The 22,928-nt window shown below is 40.4% G+C and overlaps 1 protein-coding gene across 1 annotated transcript in view; it reads left to right on the top strand.

Annotated features, from left to right (window-relative positions):
• Positions 1-15,491: 15,491 nt before the first annotated feature.
• The window catches only part of LOC150082015 (uncharacterized), a 128,128-nt gene continuing 120,691 nt past the window's right edge, over positions 15,492-22,928 (top strand). Inside the window, exon 1 of the mRNA XM_090380397.1 lies at positions 15,492-15,603. The gene's annotated coding sequence lies outside the window, so the exon portion shown is untranslated. The remainder of the gene's footprint in view (positions 15,604-22,928) is intronic.

Below are 22,928 nucleotides of genomic sequence, written 5' to 3'. Positions count from 1 at the left end.
AAAAAGGTCATCGAATACGCTTCCAATCCTAAACCTCTTCAACCATTGCCTCAAAGTTGGTTGGTTCCCACTAGATTGGCGAACTGCTAATGCCCGTCGTTTGCTGCGAAAGAATCCCTCCAAACAACAAGAGTTACCCGACTCCTGTCGTCGCATTGCCCTTCTCTCGGTTACCAGCAAATTTTTGAAAAACTTTCCATTACCAGAAATGGTAGTCGGTCAAAGTTTAACGAGGTCTCAATCGCAGTTGTTCTTTGCTTGGGGGCCAACGATGCTTTGTGTTTAAATCAACGAAGGTGAAGTACACGTGTTTGATCTTGGTCGGAGGTACAGACACCCAAATTTCTGAGGCATATAACACGACAGCGTATACAGACGTGTATACGTACATCCAGATCCCTAACGTGGAGCAGTTGTTGTTTGGTAGGCCAGCACACTTGGCCGAATTTCGTTATTATTTTGTCAATGTGCGGATTGAAGCTCAATTTACAATTGAAAACGGCTCCCAAGTGTATGTGTGTGTACAGTATATTGACCGCTGGAATGAGAATACCTTCTGGGAAAAGCTTGGACTTTAGTGGATTGATGCTTGAGAGTAAAGACAATTTGGACTGATTTGGCAGGGTTACCAGTAGTTCGAATTGTTCGAGGACAATTTCTCCGTGAAATGGGATTATGATGCGTCTCTTATGATCTAAATCGTTAGGAAGTAAACAGGAAATGAGTGGACATCCAGCGTTCACGTCAAAAGAAAACGGCGTCAGGGCGGCTGATATTTTGGCGAGTTGGCCATATTTAGCAGAGAAGGTGTGAACACGAAACTGGGTGTTTTGGAAGTGACTAGCAAACATGAAAAGGTCATATTGCCGTTAAAAAATAAGAAATTTCTAGAGAAGGGTTGGTTTGTGCGCTAGGGAGACAGCTGTGGTTAGATGTTTTAGCAAATAGGAAGGAATGAAAAATTAAACTGAGTATGGGGATTCGTTACGAGTCCATGGGGGAGGCGTTCCAAACTTGAGGGAAAAAGAAAAGTTCGGGTGGAGGTTGAGCAAGTGTCCACTCTGTATCTGATTTGTGTGAGGTCTAAAGGGTGAAGGTCGTGAGTTGCGGGTTGAAGTGGAAGTAGATTTTTTGGTGGTTGGAATTCACATCTCGTGGTAGCAAGATGAAGAAGAAAAGGGGGGATGACCAAGATAATAACTAGAGAGTAATTAAGGTAGAATGGATGATCTATAGTGAACATTGCTGTGGTAAGAGGACATCAATTGCAATACACTTCATGTGTTAAAGGTTAGTTAAAAAAATAGAAAGAGTAATAAGAGTTGAAATGAGTTTTACTGATGTAAGAGATAAAAATTGGTAATGGAAGAGAACGATTGAGTAATCATTGAGGATTCAAATTAAGTACGATACAACTGATACAAACTGACGTTAATAATTTGTAAATTTAGAATAGTTGATGAGGGGGGGATATAGTGCATTGTGCTACTATGGTTTATATATATAGAAATTGATATGCATATATGTAGTTTTTTTTTATGTAAATGCTGTATATAATGTTCATTAAAGTTTATAAATTTTAATTGAAAAAATCTGTCTTTGATGTTCTGCTAACACCCGCTTTACACACCCCAGAATCTGGATTTTCTGTGAATTTCAGTCAGATTTGCGTTTGTGGGGTGGGGGGTGGGACTGTGACTTCAGTAAGGTAGAAGTCAAAACTCAACAAAAACAAGCCAAAGAAAAACATTATCCCCCCCCCCCCACAGAGCTATGTTCTTCTGGCTAAACTCATATGTGGCTTAATATCATCCTCACAACAGATTATATCGTCTGTGTTGTAGAAATGGAATGATGACTGCTGTAAATAATGCTGCGGACAGGACTCCACCTTGGGGAACTCATGCGGTGATCTTTCTCGAGGTTATATCTCGATCTGATGTAAGAATAGTTTTGTCAGAAAGCGGGGTTGTGATAAACCACATGTCATCTTTTATATGGAAGTAATTTTCTAGGAGGTGAACGAGCGAGGGGACGATGATCGTGTCGAAGGCAGCTTTCAGATCCACGTACGTGACGGCAAGTTCTTTTTTAACTTCTAGTGCTCTGAGAATGGATCTTCAAGGAATGGCATAGTGAATTTGTGGAGGTTTGTGAGGCGTGGTTGTGTTGGTGGTGGAGAGCAATGCCTTCTCAATGAGTTTCAAGAGGCTAGAGGAGCGAGAGATTTGCCTTGATTGTTTAATGAGGGTTGCAGATGGACAATTAGGATGTGGCCTTATGGCATATCAGTTTTAGAGAAAAGGAAAAGAAGTGCTCAGTTAAGACACTGTTAAAAAATTGATTAGTAGTGGTTGATGATAAATGTGCTGAGACATTTGATCATGAATTGCCGCACATGATCAGAGCTTGCAGTTGTAGTGGGCGGCAATCCGTTTATAGCAGTTACAAGCTATTTCCTGGTGATGCAAACGGTGTTGAGCATATCAGTTGGGACGTTGTTGACAGGTAAGTTGTGTGAATACTTTGGGCCACCTGTTTTACAACTATGTAGTGTGGTCCATCCACAGTTCAAGGTCTAGTGTTTTGATAATTCCTGTATGCTGAAAATCATAAAACGATTTGCCTTCTCGTATGGTTACATTTAAAGGTTTTTTTAATTGCAGACGATTTCTGGCGGTTGAACATTTGCGCAAGTTCTGGAGAAGGCAATCCGATCTTGTACAGCGTCTGCTCTTTTCATTTCATGCAGATTTTGTTTTTCTTGAAAGCTGTTGTTCTCTGCGCGTGTCCACCAAGCTCTCGAACGGGGAGTGGTGCAGACAATCTTTGTTGCACCTTAACTTGCGATGGTTCGAATCCATCTGGTCAAGAGGTTCTCAGCTAGCTCGAGATCACAGTTATTGAGGGCTTCCAAAGGTATAAAGGATGCGGCTTCGAGACATCGTGGTCGGTCAGTGAATTTGGGAACTGCGATCTCTTTTGGGGCCTTGGATATTAAGTTAGTTCCCGCTAATTGCAAGAGTATAGCAATGGTTCGGGATTGTTCGTCAGGACTGTCTTCGAGTTCGCAGGGTGCTGAGGAGAACGTCAAATCTAAGGAATTAGATCTCGTGGGTTGGCAGTTAAGTAGGCCATACTGTTAATGAGTTTCCTTCTAAGGTGTGCGAGACTAGGCGGAAGATTGAAATCCTCAAAAACAATATGATTAACAGGGGCGTGGAGGTGATTTACCAGCCAGTGGATTTCATCTTCAATGATGTCGCTGGTGTACCATAGAATAACGATAAAGTGAGGAGACAACGAGAAACTTCGGACAGGTATAAGGGACATTTATAGGGATTTTTACAGTTACAGCGGCCTCCGTAGCCGAGTAGTCAGGAGCGGGAGTGCAGCAGTTCACGCTCTTTGAATAGATCGGGGTTCAAACCTCTGACTTCTAAATACGGTCGTTTTGCCAACCCGCACTGGACCAGAGTGACAGCTTATCGTCCATTTCCTTCAACGTGAATCGTTGAGTAGGCTTCCATCCTGCAGCGGATTGATAATGGCTGCAGTTTACCTTTATTTATAACTTTCCATGTATCAGGAGCATAAACAGACACGACATTCATTAACTCACACTCTCGCACATTGTTTTAGATATGTTAGCACTACTATGATTGGTGGTTTTCATTCCGCTTCCTGATGAAGTCCGGTTGTTCGATACACTGTGGTAGCGACTACGTCACTATGGAGGCATGTTGTTGTTGTTTGGTTTTTAGGAGCATTAGCAACTAAGGCCATATTGCTCCGGGGATTTGCGGTGGTCATTCCCTGACCTTTCCGCATCCTCCGTATTTGGTGGTCACGGGCTCGAATCCCGGTCTAATCAAGAAGCGGGTGCTACGCACTGCTGCTCCTGCCCACCTGGCTATGGAGGCATGCTACATTAATTTGATTTCATTATGTGAAATCACTGAGATATTTTTATGTAATGCGTTCATTGCTTTTTACTATATACACTGAGTGATCACTGAATTGATCACTCAATGCGACCCGTTGACCCCGTGAGGAATGAGAGTGCGCAGTTAGTCGACCTACGTACTATAGATAAGGTGTCAGTGGTTCAGGTAGTAAAATTCCGAGCGTGATGGGTAAAAGGAAGGATTTATCGGACTTTGATAAAGGACAGATTGTGGGTGCTCGATGAGCTGGTGCCTCGATTTCCCAACCTTCTGGGGTGTTCCAGAGCCATCGTTGTTAACGTGTACCAGGGCTGGCGTCAAAATGGTCAAACAACGACCCGACGGTAAAACTGCAAAGATCAGCGAAAGGTTGATGTTAGAGGTGAGCGCCGGGTCCGACGTCTCCTACAAGCGGAACAGGCGCAGCATTGTTGAAGAGTTGACCATCCAATACAACACAGGCCAACCCGAAACAATATCTGGCATGACCATGCGTCGCACGCATGGGATATACCAGCAGACGACCCCTACGACGTCCTCTCCTAACCAAGGTTCATCGGCGTAAAAGACTCGCCTAGTGCAAAGTGCATGCAAGTTTAGAAGACTGGAAGAAGGTGTGCTGGTCAGATGAGTCATATTATTTATTCCACAGCGTGGATGGTCGTTTAGGGATTTGGCGTCAACAACATGAGGCTCTTGATCCATCATGCATGGTAACAAAAGTGCAAGCCGGTGGAGGCGGTTGTGTGGTGTGGGGCATGTTTCACTGGCAGGAACTTGGACCCCCTGGTTAATGTGGAACAATATATCAGTGGTCTCCGCTATCGTCAACTTCTTGCTGACTGTGTACACCCCGCTATGTTACACTTTTCCCGAATGGCGAAGGTGTCTTCCAAGATGACAATGTGCCGAGCCATCGGGCTCTTGTTGTGCAGGAACAGTTTGAGGAATACAATTCTGACTTCCAGCATATCGATTGGCTTCCGAACTCTACCGCTATCAATCCCATAGTTGTTGTTGTTGTTGTTGTTTATGGGATTTTAAGTGCAATGGCTACTTAGGCCATATTGCACTTAGAAAAGTGGTTCATACTGCCTGTTCAATCCCATAGAGCACTTGTGGGACACTATGGAAAAGCATATCAGGCCTCTGGATACACCAATCACTTCCATACCTGCACTGCTGACCGATTTACACACACACAGCTTTGTTGGCCATACCACCCGAACGCTTCCGACATCTTGTTGAATCAATACCACTTCGGATAGCCTCGCTTTATGAAAGTATGTTACTATGCAAAGTTGCATGATTTAGGAATTAATGAAAGATCTAGTTGCCATTATGGCGAAAGAGAATCATGGGAACGTATTATGTACAACTGTGAGGAGTACTGCCATCTACGAATTGAATTGGTATCTCGGGTTAGTAATCTCAATCTTATGGCAGAAGGCTGCGAGACAATTCTAGTTGATAAACGGGAGAACTTCTTGGCTTCCCAAGCCTTTGCAACTGCAATATTTCTTAGGTGGGAGACTCGTCTGCATCTGGAAGCCTTGGATTTGTAATGCGGTAGTATGGTGTATGCCGAATTACATAGAATTCTGTGAAATCGTGGAGGCTTGAGTCTGCTATATCCACTGCAACTCCAGCCCCTTGTGCTGGTATTTCTCTTCTCAGCAGCTCCTGGCACTGCTGGCTTTCCAACAGACTGTGAACAGATGCAGATCTTTTCCAATGAAGTTTGGACTTTGTCTGAAATTTTATTTTTTATGTAATTTGATTAGTTGTCAGTTTGTTTATATCAATCTTTTTTAGTCATGACAGGTTTTTTCCCTCTCTGTACTTGGGCAAACAGGAAAGGGAGGATATAAGAGTACTGCTAAATTATGTGTAACTGAGCGGGGTTCCCATTGGTTGGCTGGGACCCCTTTATGTAATAAATATCAATATCAACTACGTAGATGTGTAAATAATTGTAAAATGGCGAGTGTCTATACTAAACTTGCTGTTCATTTTAATTATAACTTGCGTGATTATATAAATTAAATAATTAATCACTCAAAAAGATATTCATATTCCCAAATTGTGGTTTAGAAGTAGTCTGCTTTCTAACGTTGCAATTGCCAGTTTACCAACAAAGTGGGAGGCATTAACTTTGCATCCCCCAAGGAACTCCACAACAAGTAACCTTCTATTGTTCTCTTCCAAAAAAGAACCGAAGTTCCTCATGACGTCTGTGGACTATTAAGTTTCCATTGACACACCTAAAGTTAATGATCATTTGCACGTTCATAGCTTGAGAATCACGTAAAACAGTTAGCTCTTCAGCCAATGAACTGTGCGTACCCGGTTCGACAGTGGTTTTTCAAGCACCCAGTAATCATCGCCTCATTAAGGGTGCTGCGGAAACACGCGCAGGATAACACGCCCGGCAGTTACGTTGCCGTGGTCGATAAATTTTCCGGTTCTTCGACAATAGGTAGGGGAAGGAGTTAATCGCAAGGGACGTTTTCCCCTCTTTATGTCGATCAATCCGTCTCTCACTCTGGCCCACGCAAACATTGTGCAATCGGAATACGCCAGAGGCGCTAGCTCAATTCACATTGCATGCGCGCGGGCCAGTCTATTGACGTCATAGAAACTTCGGGGCAATCATCTGTCAATAATTGGCCTAAATCGGAACACCAATACTCGAATACGTCAACAGATAGAAGGGTAAAAGGACATTACCAAAGGCTGTTTTGTTGTGTATATCGTGTCTAAATATAGATTGGCTACACCTTTAGAGAGGTCAAAAAGGAAGATTTTATGACAGGACTCGGTGTCTTAATAAGCTGAAGTCTCAGTGTACGAGAACGATTCATAAAGTGCGTGTCTACTCTATGGTGAATTATTTCTTATCATCAAGGTCTCTCTCTCTCTCTCTCTCTCTCTCTCTCTCTCTCTCTCTCTCTCTCTCTCTCTGTCCAACAACATCAGTTTGTAGAGAACCCATTCCACATCCATCTTTCTGAATAAGGGTAATATTATACGAGGTCATATATTTATTTTGCGTCGTGTTTTCCAAGCATTTAATGCTCCTTTGCTGATATGGAATGGAATGGAATGGAATAAATGTGTTTGTTTATCTAGCGCATGGCGCAAGATGCAGAACGTTGGTGTCACGCATTAAGAATCTTTCAATAAATGGGACATTAAACACGTGTCAAATAAATCATAGAATTACACGCAAACTCGCTCAACTGTATTTCATATCGCTATGAATTCTAGACAGTTATATGGACGCAGAATTCATTTGTGACGGTCTTTGTTACAGTTTGTCGTAGAAATACCCTCGTGTTTCGAGTCAAGATTATCCGTGGCAAACTTGACACAGAGTACGAATTCTTCGGACAATATTTGATTTTCAACCTCTGTGTTTGAGGAAACATTTAGGTGGTAAAATTTTTATGGTCAAACGGGAAGTTGAAAGTTAAAGTTTGAGGATAAGGTTGCGGTAGAACGTGTAATTCATTATTTGAGGGCAGTTTCCGTTTTCGTGGGTATAATCAGAATTTTTATTTTTATTTAAATCAGTTAGAGGTATACGCCTCATCGCAGAAATGGCCTACATTGCCAGGGGATTTCCTTTTTAACGTTGTGAGCGAAGAGTGCAGCGCGTTGTACGGCTGAACTGCAGCCCACTGTACGACAGTTGACATTGCAATACAATATGGGGAATTCAAGGACAATATCAGAAATGACTATTCGCCGCACACTCGGACGTATGGGGTTCCACAGCAGACCACACCCAAGAGATACCCTCTATTCACCCCTGACTCTCACACACGCGCCGACGGACACCTTCGTGTGGTTTAAGCAACACGAGTCCATGGACCCATCGGACACGGTGCCCACTATCCAGGCAGGTTGTGGCGGCTGCTTAATATGGGGCATGTTTTGCTGACAAGAACTAGGACCCCTGGTGCGTATGGACTAACGTTTCAGTGGCGATTCCTACACATTGACTCCACCAGATTCGCATCTGGTGGAGTCAGTGTAGGAGAATAGCAGTTGTTATCCTTACCAACCCTACCACGGTCACAATTCACTGATCAGTGAATGTATGTTGATATGTCTCGTAGGTCACTAAAAATGTATTTATCCAGCTCGTGTCATTCAGATCACATCTCAGATCATCTCATCGAGTCTGGTTATCTAAAGGGATCTGAGTGAGGTTTAAAAGAATCTGAGAGGGAACAGCAAAATGAATGAAGGGGAAATTTTCGTTGTATTAAATTATGCTGGAAGCAACGGGTATAAATTTATACTAAAGGTGAAGAAATATAGATTGGATTGTAAAAAGTTTTTTTTAGCCAGAGTTGTTAATCATTGGAGTAATGTGTACATCAATGGGTAAAAATAAAAAAAAAACTGTCGTGTTAGAGTTACTGAAAACAACCTCATTCGCCCATGTGCATATGTCCACGAATTGCGTGTTTTCTGGTCGATCCATCTGTTTTGCTGGACGAAAAACCGGAGGAAAAACCTTGCTAACCTCGTCTGAGACCAACCAACTCAGCCACTGGTGAAAAAACCCATAAATGTTCTTTGTGTCATTGACGAAGTTCGAACACGGGCCTTTTCCAACTGGTGTGCGGAGGACCGATAATTATAACCATTGTGCTGCTACCTTCGAAGACGATCTCAGTGGGTAGTTGAGGTTGTTGGGGGTTCACAGGTCTGCTGAACCTACGGGAAGGGGACAACACTTAGGATAATTTGATTGGTGTAGCAAAAGCTTCTGGATTCCTTGCCTGTATAGACAATACAAATACTAATAATAACTCATCACGGTGTGAGAAAATTCCAAAACAAGTTTCTCGCGCCAAGAAACAATACGCGTATATTATATCGCTTGTTTAGAGAAAGACAAAAGGTAAAGTCTTTCTTATGCTGTTTGTCGAGAAAAAGCCACTTAAGAGGCGATCAAGGATTTTCCAGATGAGCTGTAGCACATTTATTGTAAGGAATTACTATTCACGAAGCTGCGCGGGGCCCCCAGCAGGAAATGTTTCATTGCCTACCTTCTTAAAACTATGGCGCAGTATCTTCTGGTTTCTGTGCAAGGGTTTCTATAGAAAATCCCTAGGAACTTGCGCCACCACATACGAAGTACAAGGAGATTTATGAATTCTCTACTGACTGGCGCGGAGCCTTCTTACTTTGACGGATTGTCATCTAACTGGCGGACTATCAAATCGAATTATCTCTCTCTCACTAAGGCTTATGTGAAGATCGCATTTTGCTGCTTTTATTTATCACTTACTTAGGGGGCTATTTGTCTACTGTCAAAATCGACAGGCACGAGGTCCAGCGGTTTCCTGTAGGGATCATCAGTCTGGTAGTCCATCCGTCAGCTAATCTAACCTTCGAAACATTCGTGGTTAGAATAAACACATTTATTCTTCCACCCCCTCCCTCCTTCAAATGGATATAAAGTCTATTTTTTTTTTGGATCTGCTGAATACAAGCACTTATGAATAAATTAATTTTCTGTTTACATCCCAGGACGGCCATGTATGGCGAGAAGATTTCCAATAAAGATTTCAGTATTATCGCATTTAGTGGGCTCGAGTCAGTCAACTCAAATATTGTTTATATATTGTACTGTAATCCGTGCAACCTACTGGAACAATCCGGAAAACGAATATTAGTGGCTCAGGAACACGAATATTAGACAATATAGGACTGGAAAATCTGTGTCTGGTCTGATGAATCCCGGTTCCTATTGATTGACGCTAACAGGAGGAGCGGAATATGGCGATAATAGCTGAGTCCGTGGACCCATACTATTAGGTGTCAACAGTGTAATGGTGGGAGAATGTTTTCAGGGTGCTTTTGGACCCCTTAATATCAGGGGAGCAACATTTGGTGGACGCAAACTATCTAGAAATTGTTTCCGACTAGGCGCATCCCTTCATGGGTCCATGACAGAGTAAAACTATGTGGAGGTCCTAAGTCTCGAAACTTTATTAGACATGGGTCCACGTGTGAATGGTTTATTCCAACAGGATAATTCATATCACAAGGCCAGGCCAGAATTTTATAGAACTGGTTCCGGGAACGTTTCTTTTACCTTTTTGTTGCATTTTAAATTATATTTTATCTGTATATTATTGAACATCTGTATTTATAATGAACAGTATGTAATTTCGTTGTGAAGTTTAATTAATGATGTCATTTCCGTTTTGTTCTTCTCCACTCTCATCTTCATACAGTTGGGTTCATTTGCCAATTTTTATTATTTTAGCATACTTTTAATTGCCTTTTAATATGTTTGTTTAGGTTATTTAGTATTTTAAGAAAAGAAGTTGCACTCTTTAAATCCAAGATAAACTCATCTCATCCCTTGATTCCCTATGCCAGCTGGCACTTTCTTTGCTATTTTCCTTTTTCTTTTATACTCTGTGATCTAAATTTGCTAACAGATATTTTTGCATAACTTCTCTTTTTATCTTCTTTGGTTTCCTCTATTTATTCTTCGCATTTTCTTAAAACATTTCCCGCATCCTTCAGAATTTTCTTAAGATTTTTTTTATTTGTCTTTAAAATCCTTTTCTGTTCTGGAAAAGTTTTTACTTATTATTTGTTCTTATAATTAATTAAGAAATTTATTTTCTTAATGATATATTCTTGCTTAAAATGATTTTTTCAGTTTAGAGCAGCTGAGGGCTGAACAGTTTTAATTTTAGAAATAACTGCGAGTTTTGATTTTTAAGAGAATCACGAAGGTAGAAAGGACTTCTTGTGCTGGAGGGGAGAAAGGTCATAGGAAGAAAACGTTAGAGAAACAGTCCTCTAGCAAATCACAGAGATTTGATATTTTATGCGTTAAAAATTTATTCATTAATTCTATTTTATTAAATAGAGCGAAATGTATAAACATTTCACAGTATTATTCATTGTTCTAGCCTTGCTTATATCTCTCTATATTTTTGTGCATTTTGGTATTGCCTATTCATCAATGCCGGATTTAGGTAGTCTGAGGCCCTGGCCCATATATACACGAAATGTTATATTGTTCTAAAACCAAGTGGTATAATTAAAAGCGGGTACTCAGGCAGCACAGTATGCTGCTATGATATATTTGAGAACAGATTTAGACGCAATAAACTAAAATAAAAATAATTATTTGTATTTTCGAAATACAGTGATTTCATTGGTCCGGGAAAGGGGCGCTCTAAAAGCATGCTTTATAAAATCATAACATAACTCCAGAGATAAAAATCCTATGGGTTTAATCATGGAGGCCAGTCCTTTGTCTTCTTATGGTAGCGATTAAATCCATCTTGTCGTCAAAAATTTCCAGGAACTCCAGGACAACTCCTGTAATATCCGATGTTGCAGACCAAATCTCTAAACCTTTCTCTGCAGAGTAATGATGTTGTTGGTACGAAAAATTTGAAATTGCAAAGAAGATAAATAATATGATAAATAAAAATTCACTCTGTACTTTGCAATGCGCTGTAAAATTCTTCTTTCCATTATCTCTACTTTTTATTAGCGTATAGGCTCAAATTAAGTGGAGTTGTGGTAGTCATAACCTTGCTGGATTTAATCTTTCATTCTGGGTTGTCTTTTTTTTTTTCCTTTTATTTTAGTGATGTATGAAACAAACATTACTCCTGGTATTGCTATCATGGCTTAGCCGCTGGCGTCTTGTTAATAAGGAATGGGTGCACTACTAGAGGGTAAACGTGTCATATAGTTAGTAGAAACTATAAGAGACATATCACCATCTCGCGCATCCTGGAGTCTAATTAAATAAACTCTCATAAATTTCACAAAAAATGATGAAAGAACCTGACGCATTCCTCTGCAGTGTCTTTTGCAATCGTTCCCCTACATGGAGTCGTGTATAGATCTGTAATAACAAGCACAAAAAAGGGAGCCAAACTTATATCATTCTAGTACTGTAGATGAGGCGAGAATAAAATGTTCTTTTACATATCCTTGCTCTAGGAGAGCGTTGCATTTCGGTATTTTAACGCGCCATGGTATATAGAGAACATTAAAATACAAGATTTTGAGGTTTACGTGGTTAAGAGTTTAATCGAACGAATAAAAAGTAATGGGACAGTTGCAAACTATTGCGAGACGCCATTTTATATTAGAATTATAAACGTGTATGTAACGGAACCACATAGGAGGTAAGAAAGCCGAAAGTTGAGGACGAGCAATCGATTTCAAAGAGAGCTAAGAATGGAAACAAGGAGTTCTACTCCTTCTTTCTATTCTACGTGAGTACAAAAATGGAGAGTGGGAATCAGATGGTCCACTTACTTGCTCAAAGCAAGACAATCATAGAAATCCATTTAGAGGTGGGAGATGAGTTGAATTCACAACGATATTTTCAAATATCGTCGTGAATTCAACTCGTCTCCCACCTCTGACTGAAGAAGATTTTAATTTATTGAAATGGTGGGAAAAAACAGTTTTTGCAAATTAGCTACTGAAGGTAAGGCTCCCAGGTTGGATGGTGTACATTACAGTCCTGAGCCTGTCGCATTGGCCGCACTGCTGGCGTGGAGCAGGAATGAAACAAGCCACAGCTGCAAGATTTGAAGAAAAAAACAATTGTTTTTTTTCCCACCACTTCAATAAATATTAGTTTTGGGAATTTCATTGTTATATAATTTTGGATTTCGTTAGGTAGAGGTTCAATAATTTCATTGCTTGAATCTTCCACGTTAAATAAATCGCCTGTTTTCCTTCTTTGCTTTCTGTTCAACCTTTTCAATTCTGGTCTTTCGGTGTCGTGTGGCGATGAGTTATTTATAAAAACTGAAACCGCAAAATTACTTGAGATCCGATCCGTTGCGGGTAACTCGCGGGTGCCTGACCCGATAGCGGACTCTTGTATGCATACTGTTATACTACAAAAGCTTCAGATGAGTGCACTAGCCCTTTGGGGTGCAGTCTGGCCTTTGTTGATGATGAACCAATAAAATTGAAATTAGAGTCAAACTCAATTCCTTGAGATTGTTAATGAGATCTTCATTAAATTCCAGGACGATCCCCTTGGATTGGAGAACTGTTAAAGTCTCCCCAATTCACAAAGGAGGTATGACAGACGTGATCGGCAACTCTGTACATGTAAGTTTATTGGTGGGGAAGATCATAGAGTCTGTGGTTAAGTATACGATACACGACCATCTCGATAGGAATTATGTTTAATTTAACACAAATTGAATGCAAGGATCAACATCGAATTTATTTACCTTTGACTTCATTAAAGTTTTCGATGCGTTTCTGCATGTCAATATATTATATAAACTGGACAAAATTGGGATTGCTATTAAGGCTGGTAAGATTCTTCGTTCGAGTAGGATGTTGGATAAAAGGAAGGAGACAGAGTGTAATCATAAATTAACATTCCTCGGGAGGCTTCAGCTTAACAAGGGAGTTCACACTTCAGCTTAACAAATGGATCAGTTCTGGGGTTTGTGACCCTGTCAGTCCTGTTTGTGATCGTTCCGAATGGCATTGAGGAAGAGTACAGGGGAACCTGTAAAAGTCTGGTCGGTATTTGAAGCTAGAAAGCGTGATTGATGACTGTTTCTCCAAAATACCTCGAATCGTTGCGTGCATCGTCCGTAAAATGGAAACTGAAGTTTAATGCCCCTAAAATACAGTTGTGCACCTGGGGAACAGAAATCCAGGAGTTATTTGTAGGCTATCAGTTAAAAGAAGAAGTTAAAAGTAGCTCAGTACGTAAAGCACTTAGGGTTGTGATGCAATCGAATATTAAAGAATATGGGTCCTGTGTGTGAGATTTATACAACCTTTGCACGTAGTGAGGAGGATGTTATTGTTTCATCTACATAAGATTGCATTTAGAATGTTGTGTTCTGCTGGAGGCCAGAACGCAATATTCAATATTTTGTACGCAGTCAAATTGAATAGAATACATGGAATCGAAGTCAACTGACGATAAATCGATTCGAAGCATTTAAGTGAATTTCAGTGCTAGCCCCCTTAACTGATTTCATTCGTGGTAACGGTTATCGCGAAGGAAGACTCGCACGAAAGAACAAGCTGCTTTATTCAACCTCTAATACGATATAGAGTCGCAGAAAATGTTGAAGTAACAGCTTTTTAGCACTATTTTCATGTGAGACGTAGTAGTATAGCAGGATGCGAGTCCGTCTTTCATCCCATGGGTGGTTCCTTTCCTTTCTTTCGTAAAACACAATCGAAGTTACACTATTTGAAGTCTCCCACTGATTCCAATGAGCTTTGATGCTAGAAGTGATAGTAAACAGTGATTAAAGAATATTGTTTTAGGTTATATATCTTGTACTTTTGCTAATACGCAACATTTGTAGAATTATGTAATTTATGAAAAATAACCAACGATACATATTTGTTTCTTAAAGTATTTTCATTACCGTTAAAGTTATACAGTACACATTCGAGTGAAAACGTGATCGTAAAAGGGCTCCAAAGTAATAATAGAGTTATAACGAAATATTTTACACCATCTTCTTCGAATTCAACACTGCACTAAAGCCCACTCCCTAGTACTTATTGATGTATTTTAGTTTTGCTGCTCACTCAGTGAAAGTGGAAATACCCACTGTTATTCACGTGTTCCGGAATTTCTACGTTGTCATCTCACTCAAATCGATTTTTGGATTGCAGTTTTTAATTTCAGCCTATCCGAAGAGAAAACGAGTCTTACGAGATCACCCTGCCTGTGTGCGTCCCTCACTTAATAACTTTTGTGTTTACACCCCAATCCAAACTAAAATTTCAGTAGGTGGGGAGGATGGGGGACAAGTTAATATAATTTGGTAGAACGTAGAATATTTTAGATTGGGTCCATTAGTTAATTTCGCATTTTTAAAACTGCGTTCAAGGGTTTCCCATTGAAATTGGGAAACCCTTGAAGGAACTCATTTCTAATCAGATACTCATTTTGTCCAATACAAGTTAGCCATGGTTCCTTCAAGGGATTTCCCAATTTCATTGGGAAACCCCTCGAAGAGGTTTCGAGCTATTTTCTTTATTCAAACATATTTATCGTTAATTTTAACTATTTTATTAACTAACTTTATTGTTTTGCTAAAAGCTAAATAAATTAATCCACTCCAACGACTTTATATTTCAGAACTGGACATTCCAATTTTGCTTTTATGGACCAAAAATAATGGAAAATCTTTATGTTGACATTCTATTCGTAAACGCCATATTTTTTTGTAGTAAACAACCGACTTTACGCTTTCTAGTATGACGTCACCGACGTAGTTTATGGCCGAATAGTAACGTACACTCGGCAACTCCCACGCGAGGTGAATCAGTAAATTACGTTCGTGTTGGCGCACTCTCCGAAGCATTTGCGCGTTTAATAGCCCTCCCGAACGACGCTACGGTACTTTCAAAAATAAAACGAATGCGCGCGCGCGCGTGTGTTGGCTCGTGCGTCAGCCAGCGCTCCCTACATCGAAATAACTATCTCGGTATCGCCGTTGCGAGGTTATATCTGTGGCGGCAGTTGGTACACGATGTTCCATTGATCCGTTGTAGTATTCTGACGCTATGGGAGTAACGCGTCTTTTTGACTCGATGTGTGTGGAGCTGGAAAATAACGAAAAGATCGTGTATGCCAATGGTAAGTTACCATTTTGTTCAGTTATTTTGTAAGGGATTTTAAACGACCCGTTGTACCTCGGAATAAGTTATCGAGGAGCGTTAATCTTGGGAACGGGGTGCGAATTTGTGATAGGTGCGCGAACAAAGTGTAGCGTTACTTTTAAGTGACTCACAGGTACTGGGAGTTGGACGAGGCGCGTGCTAGCGGCAATAGCACGGTTAAGATAGCGAGAGTTTTACTTAGCGCGAAACAAAATTAAAGTTGCCTCGTATTGCGCAAACAACTGCGTTCAGATAATCCTAAAGTTGTTATTCGGGACCAATTGAAGCGACTTCCTCTGAAGGTGTACCCATAATTTGGAGTATAACCAAAAATATCAATAATAATTAAGAGCCTGGAAAAATAATTAAAATAACAATAAAATCATCAAATTTGGCTCGTATTGCGAGTAAGTTAGTTCCGGAATAAGTGCTATGGAAATAACTTCAATAGTAAATTTATAGAAGTTTTTTTAAAAAACAAAATTAGACTTAACAGGGGTCATTTTAATACGTTTGATATAACGCAGCAAGGTCTCGAAATGAAGAGTACCCAGGGTCTACCAACACCGAAGGACGGCCTTGGTTACGTGTTAGTGATGTCCTTTTTTTTTGGGGAGGGGGATGGACTTCGATTGGGCGTAACCGTTTCACTAGCCAGCATCATTAAGTTAACGGTATCCTCATTCTCTGGTCTGTTTTTATGAAGCGAAAGTCGGCCATGGCTACTGAAGCTGGAGGTTGCACAGTTTTATTTTAAGACATAACGCGAGCGAGTGAGATAAAGTTGTGCTTCTTTCGGACATAAGCTGTTACTATCGTTCTAGTCCGATTAATTTTTGGTCATTGAGAAGGAAGTTCTTCCCTTATTCGAACTCAATGGGGTACGGTATTTTTACCGTACTCCATTGAAAAATCTTCCAAAAATTTACTCGCAACTAAGTCACGAGTTCATGCACGCTATCCTCCAACATGTATTGAGACGCCTCACCCCTGAGAACTGATGGTTAAGTCCACGCGGCACATGACAGGTGGATGGCAGTGACAGTTAAAAGCAGGATATAAAAAGCAGTCATACTCAGTGACAGGTAAGTGCATCGAGAAAAGGACTTTCTTCTCTTCTCGAGCGAAGTGTGTTAGTTAGTGACGGGTATAATCGATTAGACAAGGGAGGGGAATGGAGAGAGAATTAGCCGAGTGGCATAACATATTGCGGGACTTCAGCTTTAGTTTTGATAACAACCCCACCATCTTCTTTTACTTTTTTTTTCAATTCCATAATCGGTAATTTCGATTATTAATCATTCGATTATATCCCTCATACAGGCCCTGACCAATGTATTGCAGCGCCCTGGGCAGAAAGATTTTTTGGCGTCCATTTAATAAGGATATACAATTTATTTTTATTCATGATTCATAAATTTTGGCGCCCCTTAAAGAATAGCCCCCCAGGCAAGGGCCCTGCTAGGTCGTACCTTAATCCGGCACTGCTCTCATAATGTTGGTCGGCTGGAAGATAGCGGGAAGAGCAAGACATCCAAAGGGACTGTGGGAAGCAGCGTACACCAGTAGAAGATGGAATGTAGCGCAACCATCGATCAATGGTAGACTACCTCATCCGACCATCGGGTAGAGTAGTCTACCATTAATGGCCCTCTCCCCCCCTACACCATCCTAGAGTACGTTGGCAGTTGAAACGGATAGTGAGAGGAAATCGCGAAAGCACATTTAATAAGCTGACTTGAGAAGCCATTGATAGAACCGGATTATGTTTGAGGCCAACAACTGTCAGAGACACTTCATGGAAGGGGTTACTAAAGTCGCGCAACTTTTGGCCAGCAGTGCTCGTCAATGCCTGTCCTGGTAAAGTGCACCAGGATATGCAGTGACGTGCTTAGAACAGAAGCATTGGACATGAAACCACTGTTAAAAAAAACGATGTGGAGTACTGAACAACTCTATACAGTCCAAAACAAAAAAAAAGTTAGGTACATATGCATTTCAGGCGCTTATTCTGTTATCAAATGCCTAAAACCCATACCAAAACCTCATTTTGATGTTAACGATGCGATGGGTTATCTCTGGGGTGAGCTTTGTGTTTGGGGGTGGTGAATGGAGCATATAGTTTGCTTAATGATGTAATATTTTATAGAGGGGATGGATGAATGAATAGCCTGAAAGTCCGTCCTTTAATTTCGAATAAGAGTAAAAAAGGATCAAATCTGGTGCTATTCGAAATTCCCCACATTGTTTCTGTGGGGATGGGTTGAGGAATGTGTCATTGGAATTGGACCTAAAACTTCCCCAAAACTTATGCTAACCATAAGTAATGGCCTTTTTGGAAATAAAAAATAAAGACAAAGATGCAAAGTTGAAATTTATATCATTTATTTAAACAAAAATTTGAAAGATTGTATGCGTTATTCTATCTATCTAACTTCTTTATCAGTACATTTTCATAATCGTTCTTTGCAACTCACGTATGCTCTGTGGTAAAAAAGCTGACCTCTACTGTTGAGGACCACCTGTTACTGTCTTTTTCAGCTCCTCATCATTCAAAAAGTCTTCAGTCTTCTCCGTGAAGATGTCTTTCGTTTGTCCAAATAGAAACAAGTTAATGTACGCATTTCGTTACATTTCAGGGGCGTTAGATTTTTTTTAAATGATTTTTTTTTCTTTTTCTGCGATTAATAGAAATGGAAAGTAAATATGGTTATATCCTTTTCAATTAATTACTAAGATTGTAATTTTAAAGAACACTTATAAAACTCTGTAGTTTTACGTTCTCTAAATTTAGCCGTTCAGTTTAATTTCAATTGTACAATATCTGCTGCCGACCGGGCTAGCCGGGTGGGTAAAGTGCCTGCCTGGCAACCCAAAGGTCGCGGGTTCGAATCCTGCCTCGGGCTCTAGGATCAGAGTAGTATAAAAACCTTGGAAGGTGCATTATGGCCACAGAAGCCCATGTGCCAACAACTAACAAAAAAAAAACGATTTTTTTTTCTTGCAGGATGAGGCCCCCGTTGTCATTATGCTGATATCATGCGAAGTTTCTTCATGTTGAAAACAAATCGATTCGATCAGAGGTTGCCATCGAATAGCCACCACTTTAAGCTGAACTAACACCCTCCATTTTTTAATTCGTATTTTGATATAGCTGTACACGTGTACAGGTGTAAACCCCTGTTCTAATCCTGTACAAGGATAAAAATTGAATAAAATAACGCTGTGTTGCCCACTGCTCTTTTTGTGATTTAGTAAATTCCGCTATAAATTTTTGCGAAACATTAAGGGTATATGCTGAAAGACTTCGCTATATTTCTTTCAACTAAAGATGAACCTTTCAAGAATCGATTGTCTGTCTGTCTGGAAAAAAGTGGACGCGTCACCCAATCGCAATAAGCTGTAAGCTACAGTTGATCATCGCGTATGACCAATTACTTTTTCTTTCATTGTTATGGATAAGACGAATCGATTCTCAGAATCACGATTCCCTAGCTTAGCGTGAAGTGATTGCATCAAGATCTTGCGTGTTTGAAAAAGCACCGTTAACTTCTTGTTTACCACGCTTTAATTCCCGTTGACAAGCCATTCTTCTTTGTAGAATGCTGACACGAGACGGCCAAGAGGAATGTCTTTGCGTACTTTCATTGTAGAGAGTGAGGATCTTAGTTGCGAAGTCTGCGTTCTGATGGACTGGTATGAGAGCTTGAGGAACAGGGTGAATGCCCTCCAAGAAAGAAAAAGTGGGACCCTTCAAGCACACAGCCGCCCATCACAACGCTGGAGACTACACTCAGACGACACAGGGCACGAAGAGATCCTTGGTCCCTTCTTACTTCGCTGATGTTCTAAAAGCTTGCTTTCTTGCATCGTTTGCCATTGCTAATACTAATTGAGTTACTACGTATCGACGTTTAGTTACAGGTTGTTGTTGTTGTAGGGGTTTTAGGAGCACCAGCAATTAAGGCCATAATTTCTGTGAAATGCATGTTCTGTGGTCGATTTTCAGTTTGCTGAACAAACAACCGGAGTTCCCGGGAGAAAGAACCACGCTACCCTCGCCTGAGACCGACTAACTCGGCCACGTTGTGGAAAAAGGCCCATAAAAATTCCTCCCGTCATTGACGGGACTCGAACTCGTATTTTCCACCCGGTGTGCGGAGGACATCGATCCTACCAACTACGCTATCCAACGAGGGCTTAGTTACGGGAGTTTACAAGATAGCGTTTGTATGACCCAGCACGTGGAGTAGAATCACGGGCAACGCAAACGCGTGTGTGTAATTCACAATAAGAATAAAATAATTTCCATTTTGAAGCAAACTAACCTCAAACTTCTGCTGTCGATGAACCGACGCCATTCTGCCGGATTGTGATAACTGCCAACTTCTCCAAGAAAGACCACTTATGAGGGGATAGTACAAAGAATAAATAACTAAGTAGAAAATAAAAATGGAAAAATGAGGGCATTTCCACTCTTTTAGGGAGATGCAAATATGCCATTGGATCATCTGAGCCTTCTAATTGTCGTTGATAGCGTGGAGATTTGCTTGAGTATTCTTCGCTTATGCTACAGTCACCGTCTTGTTGAGCAGATGCATCTTCCCCTTCCTGTTTTAGAGATGTTCGACTGGGAATTGGTAAGTCTTCCCTGCGCAGCGCCGAGGAAATAAAAGCTAGTGTACTCCGAAATACCGTGTTTCTTTGAACTTTAACCTTATACATTGAAATGGCCGTAATACAAAAATATTAGTGTTTGTTAGCGGGCCACTTTTTATAGTCTCGATCGATAACCACCAGGGCGTGTCTTGGTTGCCCATAGGCATTCCAAAATATGCTTTAGGAGACGATAAGATTTTGCACTTAGTCCACATTAACTGCTTATGAAATTCAGTCGGTGTCTCAATTCCTTTGTAATCAATGTATACAAAGTTTTGAATGAGTCACATGGGTTTCTAGTGATTCTTCCTGTGCAAATCTGCATTTTATTAGAATAAATTTGCGAAATAAAGTCTCTATCAAGACAGCAACTGGTCATTTGATACCAGAAATGGCATCTTGAGGATAGGCTTACTGATATCGCCATGGCAATCTTCAATAGTAATCTTTCTTGTTCCTCTTCCTCTCTAGCCTAACTCCAATTGTCGCAGTTCGTGTTCCAAGTAGCGTGTATTCATATCGTTTTTATAAAATCGATGCAGCCCTGTCCACTCGAAAGCTATTGGCGTTGTACTCTGGTAGAAAAACAAAGTATATTTAATTAGCGTGTTAAGTAATTTCATTACGTATAATTAACTTGAATGGCACCACTTAACATCGCCTGGAGATAACTGAAATTCTTCATTTTTTCAATTTGATCGCAGATATTTCGTAAAAATCTCCTATTGGTATAAAAACTTTAATTAAGAGAACCCAGAAGCTCCTATTATTTTGTGCACTATGCTTTTATTGATCAGTAACTCAATTAAGAGTTGCTCACCCTACAGACTCTCGCTAAAATTCAGATATACGATGTACTTCCTTATCGCGTATGCGTATACTTCTAAGCACAGACCTTGACTCTCGAGAAACGCTGTAGTGTACTTAATGTAATTGAGTCCCTCGGATATTGTTCATTTTAGAAGCGGTGGCTTATTTTCGAAGATATGGGTTTTTTGAGTTGTTTCAGAGACAATTCAAACACTTAAGTTCGAGACATCTAAAAATATCACAAATGGCAGAATGCAATATCTGTATGAACGATTGAAATTTCACAAATGAATGTGCTTGACAGTATTATGGGATTGAGACCACGCAACGCACTCTTCACTTATCCGGAACTTCCAAAAGAATCATAGTGAACTGTATTGGTGAAATAATATGGCCCCCCCCTGGTTATCATTAGAATAATATGCAATAAAGATATACCTTCTCGACATCTGCAGTATCTAGGACATCAGCAACGCATCCATGTCCCTTTGCTACAGACATAAGAACTTATGAATTTTTTCGGCCTCCTTCTTAAAGTCCTTCATTTAATGGTAGTTCTTTCTCAAGTACATTTGACTGGAATATCCTCAGAATCACACTTGAACTGAAAATAAGCCATCTCTTTGTTAAGGCCAGGTTCTTGTTATTGTAGGGTTATAGGCGCATCAGTAGCTTAGTCCATATATAAAAATGTCTCTAAATTGCGTGTTCTGTGATCAATTTTCTGGACGAAACACTCGAGTTTCCGGGAGAAAAACCTCGCTTGAGACCGACCCAAGTGAGGTTCACTGCATTTCCTGGATGTAAGAGCACAATGAGCAATTCCACTTTGAATCTTGTTAGACTCTAACTCAACTATTTTGGAAGCAAACATTTCGGTGATCAAGAACAAACTTCCCAGGGGTGAACTTCGCAAGATCTAATCTCTGTTGCTTCCCAAAATTTTATATTTGTGCCTTCCCCCCTGTTCTTCTTTCATCTGTCAACGTGAAAATTCCTTCCTTGTCCATGCAGCTTATTCCTTTAGGGCCTTAAAAACACTCATTCCACACCTGAGGTGTTTGGTCTCCAAGTTTTGCGGTCCAGATCTTTCTAGACGTTCCTCACAGGGTAAAACAACCCTTAACACTCTCAGTCGAAGTAGTTGACCTTCTTCAGATCTATTCTAGAAGCGGTTTACTTTTTTAGATATGAGACCTCTGCAGACCTGAACACAATACTCAAAATTCCCATAAGATTCCACCATTCTTTAATAAAGAAGAATACTAACATCCCTCTTCTTCGTGACTAAGTTCCTGTTGATCACTGATAGTGAACAAATAGTCCAGGCCTTCCTAGTCGCTTGCTTACACCTCTAGGAAAACTTGATTTGCTTATATCATAACCACTAAATTTTTCTCATCCTGACAAAGTGCTCTCCAAATAACCTGTAATTCCATGTTTTTCACCCTCGAATAACTTTTTCCCAAATGCTAAACTTTATATTTATCAAGATTAAACTTAATTTACCATCTTTCAGACAGTGTTTGTGTGTATTTATCGCCAGAGCGACTAAGTCTATGAGGCGTCAGTACATTGTAACCATAGACTGTATTCCGTGATTGACTTGCCCGTTTACTTTTCGAAAAATCTGGCTTTCCGAGAGCAAAAAAAACTTGCGACCCTCTTTTGAGAACGAATAACTCAATCACGCTGTGAAAAAAACCCATAAAATTCCTCGCATCATTGACGAGATTCGAACTCGGGCATTTTCCCACCTATGGTGAAAATACTGATGACAATCAATGTATTATCCGCGAGGACGACAAAGAGTAACTGATCTCAGTCATTCTG

Source organism: Mastigoproctus giganteus, chromosome 8 (assembly GCF_048544385.1).
Source record: "Mastigoproctus giganteus isolate SK-2022 chromosome 8, ASM4854438v1, whole genome shotgun sequence".
Taxonomy (NCBI): Eukaryota; Metazoa; Arthropoda; class Arachnida; order Uropygi; family Thelyphonidae; genus Mastigoproctus; species Mastigoproctus giganteus.
The sequence above is the reverse complement of the archived record's forward strand: the minus strand, read 5'-3'. Positions and strand labels throughout refer to the sequence as shown.